The sequence below is a fragment of the Peromyscus leucopus genome, chromosome 5 (genome assembly GCF_004664715.2).
Source record: "Peromyscus leucopus breed LL Stock chromosome 5, UCI_PerLeu_2.1, whole genome shotgun sequence".
Classification (NCBI taxonomy): Eukaryota; Metazoa; Chordata; class Mammalia; order Rodentia; family Cricetidae; genus Peromyscus; species Peromyscus leucopus.
The window spans coordinates 128,703,302-128,715,737 of record NC_051067.1 but is presented as its reverse complement, the minus strand read 5'-3'; positions in this window follow the sequence as shown (position 1 = coordinate 128,715,737).

Below are 12,436 nucleotides of genomic sequence, written 5' to 3'. Positions count from 1 at the left end.
ATCTCAGCGCCATTGATAATCCTGTATTACTATGACGGTGTATCACTTAATATCCCACTGGGTAACCCGCCTTCCGCGTCTTGCACCTGCATGCAGATTGGAGTCGGTGAAGAGCTGATGTAAGCAAAGTAAACCCACAGGAGAATCTAACACAGAAAGAAAGCATGTATATACGATCCTAAGTGCCTCTTGTATCCAAAATATTCATTTTAAATATTAATCCTCAAACACTTTCCATCACCGACACACAGTCTAGAATTGTAAGGCCCGCTGAGAGTTGGTTGTTTTCTTTCCTCGCTTTGAGTTCAGTAGCTCAAAGACATAGAAATCAGATATAAAGAATCAGTATCTCAGGAAACAAAGAAAATTTCTACATAGATGTGCTTGCTCTTGGGCACTCTCCCTCTCATGCTCATTCTCTTAAGATCTTTCTGTAGCCCAGGCTAGCCCCAAACTTGAGCTTCTCCTGCCTCAGCTTCCTGACTGTTGGTATTATAGACATTCACCACCAAATCCAGCTAGATAGAGGTTCTTTATCCATTAAATATATACATGTTAAATATATGGCAGTTATATTGTATGTTCACTATATGATAACTCATTGAACAAACACTTCATACAGTCTCCACCAATAACATAGTTTAAATACTTTATATTTAGTAAATTAGCATCAAAGAAAAGGGTCACAGCAAGCGAGTACCATGTGGAATCCAAACTTGGTTATCTTCTTTTCATGTGTGAGTGTGTGTGTTTGAGAGAGAGTATATTATAATTGTGTGCAGAAGTCACAGGATAACCTCTGATGTTCCTCGGGAACCATCTATCTTGTTTTTGAGACAGTCTCTCACTGGCCTGGAGCTTGCCAAGTAGACTAGAGTGGCTGGCCAGTACTCCAGGGACCTTCCTGTCTCTGCCTTCCCCGTGTCAAGGTTACAGGTGCACACCACTGCATCCGGTGCATGCAAAGACAACTGAGCCTTTCACACAGCCTTTGTGATTCCCTCTAATTAGGATACCATGGCTTGAATGTGCCTCTTCCCCAAAGGATGTGTGAACACTCCACCACACATAAGAGAGCTGGAGGGAGGTGATGAGTTAGGGAGAGTGGAGCCCTCATGAATACAATCAGGGAGTTTCTAAAGTCCACTAGGGAACTGCCCAGTGGTGCAGGCTGACTTCCTGTCTCCATCCACTCACGGGAATCCCCACCTAACACAAAAAGGTTCCAGAGTGCCCAGGTCCCCACCATATGAACAGAAAAGATCCACACTGGAGCACCCCGATCTTAGACTCCCTGCCTCCACAACTGTGGGGGAGGCACATTTGTCATTGCATGCTGTGACAAGAAACTGACTCCTTGTTACAGTAGCCTGGACTGAGGAGTCCTGAATGAGAGGTGATTCCAGCTGTTTCTTCCTGCCTCTCCTGAGCCCCCTCCTGCTGATAGCACACAGTCCAGTTCTCTGAAGCAGTGGGTGAAACCCTCAGGGTATGGAAGACACAACTAGTTTGTTTACTTGTCTCCTCTTGCTCAAGACTTTTGGTCCTTCCATCTCCAGCAAACCAGCAGGAACCAAGGGAACTCCTTCCAGCCTCCCTCCCAGAAAGTGGGAAGCGAGCAGAGGTTTTCCTAGAGAATTACTAAGGACAAGTGGTAGGGAATGGGAGGCCTGGAGAGTGTGCCCAGGGCTGTGTGGCTTCCCTGTGTAAGGAAGGACAGTGTGTCTGGTCCTGGTTCCTAGTCAACCCCCTTGGCTCAGATAGTGATGCTTGTGGCCTAAACCTGCCCCTGCTGCATGGGAGTCAGAGTGCCTGCAGAGAGTGAATATGCATGCAGGCAGCTGATGCACAGAGACTGGCTGAGATGTCCCTCCTACATCCCCCCTTCCCCCTCCCATCCCTCTGCCTGCCTGCCTTCCTGTCTCCCTTTCTTCCTCCTCTTCCTCCTGTCCTTCCCATTTTCCTCCCTTCCCTTTTTCCTTTCCTTCTCTCCCCCTGCCTTTTCCTCTTTTCTGCCTCCACACCTCTCTCTACTTTCTTCCTTCCTCCTCCATTTCCCCAGATACTATGATAGTCAGGATCTGACATATGTCTGAAATAGATTCGGCTTTATGAGAAAAATACACAAAACGCACACACACACACACACACACACACACACACACACACACACACACACGGCCTTTTATACCTAATGTTCAAATTTTGAAGAAAAATACAAATATCTAAGAGCTACAGTGTTTTTCCATTCCGAAGTACAATGCCTTTATTTGTGCTGTATGGGGAAATTCCTTTGCTGCCTCTTCAGGTCAGGTCTCCTGCTTTATTGAATAAACTCTGCTGGTGAGGGAGCTGGCATTACATTCCAGCTACTGGTCTTTGAATCCTCTAACCAGCAGTAATCACTAGCATTCACATAGAGCTGTGGAGAGGCTCAGTTCAAAGAGCTTTGTAAATGATAGCAACTCAGAGAAACGACTCCGTACACAGAGAAACCACGGCACAGAGAGGGGAAGGACTTGCCCAGGGCTGCATCACCCACCACCCGGGTACACCCATTTCCAAAACATCCCCAAACCATCTATATCAATTTCTCCTCAGGTTGACAGTCAAGATCGCCCTCCACACTGCCCTCAGTTGAAAATGTATTCAGTGTACAAGTTACAGACTGCAGGGGCTTAGCGGTAACCCCATGTGCTGTAGTGAGGGGTGTTCACCCTTGTGAGGGTGAGGCTGACGGAGCTGGCACTCGTGGCTGGTGGAGTATCAGATGCAGATGACTATCCTGGGACAAGGTCCCAGGCAAAACATGCAGGTTTGCCTTCTACTGAGTATTGCTTCGACACTACAATGAAGTGGGAAATCGGAATTTGAAGCATCTGTAATATGTATGTGTCTGTGTATAATGATTGCATAGATAGATAGATAGATAGATAGATAGATAGATAGATAGATAGAAGACTACCAAGTCTGACTCCACCCAGGCATCGGGGACCGGTCTTCCCTCACCCTCCGCACAGTATTTCTGCTCACTGATGTGGTCCTGTGATCAGCGACACGATCACAGAGCTGCAAGAGTGCATGAGGTCCACAGACACAGCCTACGGCTTTCTTTTCCACCGTGGAGGAAGGCCGGACTCATATTACAGCAGGAAGAGGGGTCTAAGATAGCAGCGACTCATCACCACTGTGAGAACAGACGTCACCCAGACTCTCCGGCTGGCTTCATTTTGTTCTTCTCCAGAGCATTCTGGAATTGTTCTCGCTATCCTGCAGGTCCTAGTGGACAGGCTGACCCTAGTCAGGCAGTAACCAAGTGGCCATGCGGGTGCACCATGAGAGTCCACCACCACACCCACCCCCGGCACTCTGGGTGTGAGATTGTGGGTTCTCGAAGAGACCCAGCCACTGCTATGTTGGAGCTGAGGCAGGCACACTGGCTTCCTTGTGACAGCAGGAAGGGTCTTTTTCTCATGTAAGTGTTTATTCAAGGTCATTGTCTAATCCCCTGAATCATCCATGGAAATCATCTCTGTTTAATGTGGTCAGCCCCTGTTGTTCCCAGGATCATCTGCGAGGTATAGCACAAGAAGGAGGAGCCACGTGTGTGGGAAGCACTGGTGACACCTCTCTCCTGGCCTCCTGCCACTCCCAGGTGAGGTTATCCTGTCAGTCAGGTTGGAGCTGCCTCACCAAGTGTTACAGAGTCTGCTGACAGACTGTGACAGGACACCTTCGGAAGTCATTCATTTTCCTCCATTGTTTCCTCCGTCTTCCTGGTGAGGCGGGATGCAGTGACTCCTCCCCTGAATCTAATGTCACTATCCCTTTAAAGCTGTGTCTGTCTGAGACCCTGTGGATCGGGGTGGACATGTGTGTGTGTGCGCGCGCGTGTGTGTGTGTGTGTGTGTGTGTGTGTGTGTGTGTGTGTGTGTGTGAGTGCGTGTGCGTGTGTGTGTGTGTGTGTGTGTGTGTGTGTGTGTGTGTGTTGTAAGTGTGGATAAGTACATAGAGGCCAGAGGCCAACCTCAGCTGCCATTCTCAGGTGCTAGCCATATTGACATTTGCGACAAAGTCTCTCATAGCTTAGAATTTGCCAAGTAGGCTAGGCTGCCTGGCCAGTGAGCTCCAGGGGTCTCTCTGCACCCACTTCCCCAGCACTGGCATTTGAGGTCATGTCACCGCACCCCTTTCTCCAGACATTCTGGAGATTGAATTCCTGCTCTTCTGTTTGCAAGGCAGGCACCTCGCCAGCTGAGCCGTCTCCCCGGCCCCCTTGGGACACTTGAGAGCTTGCTCTGTGTCTTGGCTGAACAGTGGCTTGTGGGCCAATGAAACTGCAGATTCTGGGCTCTTCATTCCTGTCACCCAGTGTGACACAGATTCGATTTCAGAGGCAGGGGTAGATGGACCCTGTCCCTTCCTGAACCCCTGCCTCCAAGCCCCTTACTTTGTTTCCTAAAGAGGCCCCACGGTGAGGGGGAAGCAGGGGAAAGAGTTGTTGGGAGGAGAAGGGGCTCATGCCCGGTGCTCACTGCCTCTCAAAGCCTTCATTTGCAGGTCTGGGGCAGGTGGCCGCTGGACTGCCCTGCTCTGTAGCCCAGCAAGACAGTGAGCAGCCCTCCACCTGCTCTGGCTTGGTATGGGAATGACAGAAATGTTTCCACATGTCCACATGGCCACAGCCTTCTCTGTCCCTGGGTCTCCACAGTGCCTTCTCTTTGTGTTCAAAGGCCCAATCTCAAATCATCTTCTAGCATTTCTTCACTGTCTCCTGCCCCACCTCCTAGCTCACTTCCCTCAACGTAGCTGCAATTGGATAATCTGACATTTGAGTTTGTTTGCTGACCCTCTCCTCTGCCAGAACCAAGGCCCCATGAGAAGGGATGGACCGGGCTTAGCCCTGAAACCCCAGGGTCAAGAGTCAAGTAGTGCCAAGCAAATACATTTCTAGACTGGACGGCTCCCTTTTCAGTGGACAGCATCAGCACCAGGCCTCCTCGTTTGTGGTGGAGATCTCTTGGAAGACTCTCAAATGGAACAGAGCCATCCCCAGTCAATGTAGCTTAGTCACCTCTACTTGTCCATGTTTAGTGCAAATTGATACTCTGTGTGGGAAAAGATGCCCATGACAGGGACCTTCCCATTCAGAAGCCACACCTTAACATGATACAACTAGTTCATGATGTAGAGAAAAGAATATTGTACACAATGTGTACCTAGCGGGATGACCACTAACCAAAGAACGAGCAACTGAGGATCAGGAAATGGAGGACACGGGGAGATTGGGTCTATCCTGGGCAAGGGCTGCAGAGGCCAACACCTGCTGTACTGTGGTAACGTAAAAGGCCTTCAACGCCTTTGTTTTTCTTTCATTTTCCTTGTTAGAAATATCAGTGGAGCTAAAGGCTGTGCTACATACCTGTAACCCCAGGTCCTCAAGAGTCAGAGGCAAGAGAACCCTCAAGTTTGAGGCTAGCCTGGTCAATGTAGCAAGACCCTGCCTCAAAAAGGAGGTGGGTGAAGGAAAGAGGGATGGAGTGAGGGGGAAGGAGGGAGAAAGGAAAGGAAGTTCTAATTTCCTTTCTGTTGCTGTGACAAAACACACTGATCAAAAGCAACTTGGTTGATAAAGGGTTTATTTCAGCTTATAATTCCAGACCACATTAAGGGAAATTAAGGACAGAAACTCAAGGCAGACTCTAAGGCCGGCCAACTTGCTATTCCACACAGCATTACTTCCAGACAGGGAACTCGTAATCAAGAAAGTGCAGCAAGAACCATGGAGGAACACTGCTTGCTGCATCCGCCATGCAGACTTCTGCCAACCTAGTTCCCTTATACATCCCAGGATCACCTGCCTAGGGCTGGTGCTGCCCACGGTGGGCTGGGTTAACAATCAAGGCAATCTCCGACAGTCATGCCTACAGGCTAGACTGATTTCTGAAATTCCTCGATCCAGGTTTTCCTCTCAGGTGGCTCTAGGCTGTGACAAGTTAACCATTAAAGCTAACTAGGACAGATGGAAAGGGGAGGGAAGGAAGGAAGGAAGGGAAACAAAAGAAGAGAAATCTGGTAGTTTGACTAAGGATGTCCCCTAATTATATTGAATAAACACATATTTGAATGCTTAGGGAGTGGCATTTGGAGGTGTGGCCTTGTTGGAGGAGGTGTGTCACTGGGGATGAGCTTTGAGGTTTAAATGCCCAAGCCAGGCCCAGTGTCACTCTCTCTTCCTGCTGCCTACTGATCCAGATGTAGAACTCTCAGCTACCTCTCCATGGCTGCCTGCAGGCCTCCATGCTTCCTGCTATGATGATAGTGAGCTAAACCTCTGAATGTACGCCAGCCCCAATTAAATGTTTTCCTTTATAGGAGCTGCTGTGTCCATGGTGTCTCTTCACAGCAATAGAAACCCTAAGACACTGTGGTGTGTCACCCTCTAGGTTCCTGGTAGTTGCACTGCATCGCTTGCTGCTCTGTGCCCTGTGTTTCTAATGAGCTACTGGCAGTCACCAAGGGACTCTCTCCCATGGCCTAGCCAGGGCCAGCTAGTGTCTACTGCCCCTCCTTGGTGTGTGAAAAGCAAGAGGTGCAGAGTTTAGTCTACCTGCAGTGGAACCTTCCTCTTCCTCCTCCTCCCCCTCCTCCTTTGCCTCCTCTTCCTCTTCCCAATAGAGCACAAAGCTTTCACTCACTTCCCCTTCCCGGGTCCTGCCATCTACCCTGGCACGCATTCTTTAGCTTTTCACAGCACTGTAAATTAGTGTCGTTAACATTGGACTTCCATTTCCACTAACGAGCATCTTCAGCCTTCCTGTGTTTGGAAAATTGTCCACCTTGAGTCTTTATATGGGGCAGGCTTCACCTCCTTCTGTGCCAGATGTCAGGATTCTGGCCAGATCAGAGACAGAGGAACCAAGTTCCTTATAATTGTTGAGCTACTGAATCTCACTCATCCAGTCAGCCTGGCCTCAGGGCACAGGAAATTAAAAAGCCTCAGGATCACTGAATCCATTTGCAACAAGAAAACAAACAAACAAACATACTTAAAGGAATAGCCCAGGACATTTCACATACCATGAGATTATAATTGCATTAAAATAAATGAAAAACACCTGCGTGAAAATAATTGGGAAGAGGTAATCTGAAATGTTGGCAGTGACGGCGTAAATAATGGAAGTTATTTAAATTTCAGCACTATAATCTTATAGTTAGTGTTTTCCAAATTACGAATAGTGTTTTTGAAAATATACAAGCCCACTGCCACACACCACACATGCTAGGCTGTGGAATTCAGGCACAGCAAGGAATAGAGACACTCCTGAACAGCAGGCCTGTTCGGACACGTAACTGGATCAGATTTCGTTGCAAGGAAAGCGCTTTGCTGGTATTGAATGTGCTGTGTTGTCTTGGAGTCCGTTACAACCTGGCTTAGCGATCCCCCTCAAAGTGGCCATGTAGAGCTGTGTGGCCCAGCTGCACACACCCTTTAAAAGAGCTCTTAGCACTGAGCTGGGGAAGCCAATGGAAGGCTGCTCAGGTGTCTGTGATGCCCAGGGGCTGAGGAGGGCCCTCTGTGATGAGCACCCCTGCGTATGCAGACTGTCACCCTTAGGAATGCTTCTTCACTTTGGGACTTAAGGTAGGGAGCCGGGATGGCTCCCCTGACTAGAAGGCCCACGGCTGTGGGTATCAACTATGTGGGTGGGGCCGGCTCTCCTACCAGAGCCTCCTGAAGCACTTGGTGCCAGAACTACAAACAGGATAGAAACCTCTGCTGCCCAGGTACGGTGCTGCTGGGGAGGAGGAGCCAGGCTACTTGCTCCTCTGACACTGTAATGAAGCCAGATCCACCAGCACAGAGGCCTGAAAGTGGGGAAAGGCCAGAGGAGAGGGAAGAGGCCTGAGGGTCCCACACGCTCCATGTGGAGCTGGGTAAGGACGGTCAGGAGCTCAGCACCTCAATGTGCTTGAGTTGCTGAAAAAGATGAAGATAAATAAATGGAAGATTTTAGCGTAAGTATGTCCTGTGAAACACTTGGGGTATAGTCTTTAGTCTATCTCCAGTGGCACAGTCTTGGCCCGCCACTCCTCCTCCTCTTCCCGTAGCGACAAAGCATCCACTCACTTCCATTCTAGCAGCTCGGCTGGGGACCAGGCTAAGGCTGAGGCAGGAGAAGGACTTGACTCATGGCAAAATTCAAGGAGAATTACTGTTAGCACAGGGCAGGCATCGTCCCAACCTGGCATACCTGAGAGAGGTGCTCCCTTCAGCCCACCAGGCTGAGCTCCCCATCTACGGCTGTGAGCATCCCAGGTACAGCCCTCTGGCTTGTCCAAATGAGGCTTCATCCCCCCCCCTCACGCCGCCCCGCGGCAATCCCGTGCCATCAGGATCAATACTGTTGGTTAGATTCTCCCAGTTGCCCTTCCACCTTACTGCGATTGTTACGGGTCCTCACTCAGACTCAGATGTCACCTTGATTTTGACATCACAGGACCACACCGTCCCAGGGAATCCAGGAGCGTGGTTCTGTAGCAACAACTCTATCACTTCCAGCCTTCAGGTCACCTGACTACACCCTCTGTGTCCAACCACCAAGTTAAAAAGCACCACTTAGCAAGCCTGGGTCCGTGAAGCCGGCCCAGGGCTGGGAAGACGGCTCAGTTCACAAAACACTTGCCTTGCAAGCAAAAGGACCTGAGTTTGGCCCCTAGAATTTAAGAAAAAGCTGAATGGGTTGGTACATACAATCCTAGAGCAGGGGAGGGGTGGAGTCATGCAGATCCCTGGGGCGTAGTGGCCTGTTAGCCTTGACAAATAAATTCCAAATAAAAGCAAGAGTCTCTGCATCAAAAGGTGAATGTCACCTGGTGTTGACCTCTGGCCTCCAAGTGCACACACACACAAACACACATGTCCACACGCAAACGAGAGTCACTTTGGTCCTCACTTGTAAAGCATCATGTCTGCAGTTCAGCAGTACAGTATACTGAGACAGGGTGCCAAGAGCCCCACGGTATTTACCATGGCAGCTACATCTGGCTGGACCTCCTGGCCCGCTAATGTCCTCCTGCCTGACTGGCTAGGGGACACCACGTGCCTGGGATAGGATCCAAGGGCCCAGCAGCACTCCTCGGAGCAGAGCCAGTTAATAAGGAAACAAAGGGCTACCACAGCCTGGCTGGTTATTATTGCGGCTGCTCTACTCTGGGGGATGGAGGTGTCCATATAAAATACAGCTACCAAACCAAACCGAACAAAACACAAACTAAAATCTGGAGCTGGGGAAGGGACACCGGATGGCTTTGGCCTGTGACTCTGTCTCAGGTCATATTTCAGAGCCACACCTATACCTAGGAGTTTGGGGACCTGCACTTGTGCCCCATCCCAGAGCTCATCTGGAACGTGACAAACACATCTAGAGTCCCCTTTCCACACTGTAAGGCTGACTTCTTCCCCCTGGTGACAGAGTTTGAGTTGTCCCAGAGGCCCCTGGAATACAGTGTCTGCTCCTCTACAGAGGTTTACGGGGCTATCAGTTACTTTCAAGTCCCCATGAACTTGAGGCCGGGAGTCCTTTATAGAACACTACTAATCTTCCCCGTGGCCTCCAACTGTAATTAACAACGATTTACAATTACTGCTTCTCTTGCTTTGTTTAAACTGTATTTTGCTGAAATGTGGACTTTGAATTCGAGCATTCTGTCTGCCTGCCGGGTCTTGCAAATTAGCAGAGGTTTAATTATACAAACAAAGAGGCCGTTTTCAGTTGGGGAGAAAATCAACCCGCCTCTCTTCTTATCTCCTTTAGGAGAAGCCACGTCCTCCCTCTTCCCTGACATCCCTTTCCTTTGAAGCTCTCAGAGTTGCTTTCAGGGGGTGCCCTCAGCTGGGGAGCTAGGGAGAACTTTTAAACAAATAGGTAGGTTACTCCTGTGAAAGCTGCCTCTCGGTTGCTCATTACAGGTTCCAGTTTGAACCAGACGCTTATGTTCTACTGGAGGAAAATGGGACCCTCCTTGGTTGTGCTCCACATTTAATTCAATACATACAGCCACAAAACTGTATGTGTTGAATTTTTAAAATGTGTGTGTGTGTGTGTGTGTGTGTGTGTGTGTGTGCATGTGTGTGAGATGATCTATGTGTGCGTACATGATTGTGAAAGCCCCAGGACAAAGCTGAACATCATCCTCAGGAACACTATCCACTTCCTCTTGAGACACAGATTCTCCATGGCCTGGAGGTTGTCATTTATGCTAAGGTGTCTGGTCAGGGAGTCCCAGGGTCCCACCTTTCCTGGCTGGGATTGCAAGTATATTGTACCATGTCTGGCAGTTTTCATGGGATCTGGGAACAGAACTCAGGTCTTCAGGGTCACCCAGCAAGCACTTTACGGACTGAGCCGTCTCCCCAGCCCTATAGATACATGAGTTTTAAAGTAAGTGGCAACTACGTTCAATCAATTCTGACAGATACCCGACCCCAGAACTTCCCAATTCCCTCCCTGGAATCCCTTTCTACTCTCCAACCAAACCAGCCCTGATCCAGTTTCTACTGAAATCGGCTAGCTTCACCTGGTCTGGAATAGCATGTCTGTAGACACTTGGCCTAATTCACCTACAGTGATTTTTGTGTCCATCTGTGTAGTTATTTACATGAGTCACACCCCCAGAGGAGATCCACACAAACCCAACTACCAAACTAGAGGCAGCAAGAAGAAGGTACAAGGCTGACATGGCACAGGGTTCCGAAATGTATAACTCCAAGTTTGCATCGAGGACTTTTCCTTCATTCCAGTCTGTCCCTTCTTGGTGCTGAGCAGTAATGTTCTATTCTGTGCATAAAGTATACCACAGTTGTCTTCTGTACTCATGGGCACTCTTTTTTTTTTCCAGTTTAGAGAAGAGAAAGAGAAGGTGGGGGGAGAACCCTAAACATGTATCCCTGTCTCCATACTCATGATTATTTCCATTGTTCTTAGGTAAATACTTGCGGAACGTCTGCTCCATTCAATGACTCTTTAAGACACTCAGAACCACTGTGTTTACAAATGTTTCCACTTCAGCTGGTAGAGGCTGAAAGTTTCCGTTCCTCTGTGTCCTCGTTAATACTTGCTATTGTTGGGTAGTTTTTCTGTTTTTAATGTTAGCTGTTAAGTGATTATCTTATTGTGTTTGGAATGCACATTTCCTGGTGACTAATGAGGTTGAACATTTCCATGTGCTAATTAGCCATTTGTATATTTTTCTTTTGGAACGCATCTATTCATTATTTCCTCCCCCTTTTTATTGATCGTTTTCAGTTGCAGAGTTATAATAGTTCTTTGTATATTCTGGATTCAAATCCACAGTCAGATTGGGAACAAATGTTGGCCCTGGCATGAATTAGCCAACGTGGGGCTTGAAGCAGAGAGGACATGCTGGAAACTTGTTGAGATCTTTATAAATTAAACATGCACAGACCTAAGACTACACAGCACAAGTTGTGATTGGGATGTGAGACGTCCCCCCACAGTGGTAAGTGTTTGAACACTCGGCTACCAGCTGGTGGCGCTGTTTAGTGACGGTTTTAGAATCTTTAGGAGGTGGAACCTCGGAAGAGGTTAGTTAGTGGGGGCGGGCCTTGAGGTTTTGTAGTCTGGTCCCACTTCCTGTTTCCCCTCTGCTTCCTAGTTGTGGGTGCAGTGTGGCCACCTGGCTCCTGCTACTGCTGTCACGCCCTCCCTGCCCTGTCCTCTGCCATGATGGACGGTGTCCCCTTGAGCTACAGGCCATAATAAACATTTTCTCTCTGAAGTTGCTACTTGTCGGGTTTTTTGTCACTGCAGTGAGAAAAGTAGCTAATATACTAGCTGAATGGGAGAAGGACCAGCTTAGAGCCACCCCTGTGACCTCAAAGGACAGCGAATGTTCATAGCTATGGCTGCTGCAGAGAAGTCTGTGACTCCACCTACCTCCACCACATGAATGATCCCTCCGACAGTGTGTCCATGAAATGCATCCTGTCAAATCTGGTGCAGGAGAAAGCGGGCTCCATGGTCAGAGCAAGTGGAGATGTAGGGAGCTTAGTGTTCATAGGGATGGGCTAGAGAGAGAGAGGAGAGACAATGGACTTATGTTATATGTAACCTGCACATGAACTTGACCAGTGAGAAAATAATGAGCCAAAATTATAGAGCAAAATAACCTCAAAAGCTGGGAAAATAACATTAAAGGTATAAGCACTCTCCACTCTCTGCTCTAGGAGCCACCAAGCAAAGCAGAGCTACCTCGTGTGTGTGTGTGTGTGTGTGTGTGTGTGTGTGTGTGTGTGTGTGTGTAATGCATGTGTATGCAGGTGTATGCACACGTGCATGTGGAGGCCAGAGGACAACCTTGACTTCCGTTGCTCGGGTGCCCTCCACCTTAACCCTGGAACAGTCTCTCAGAT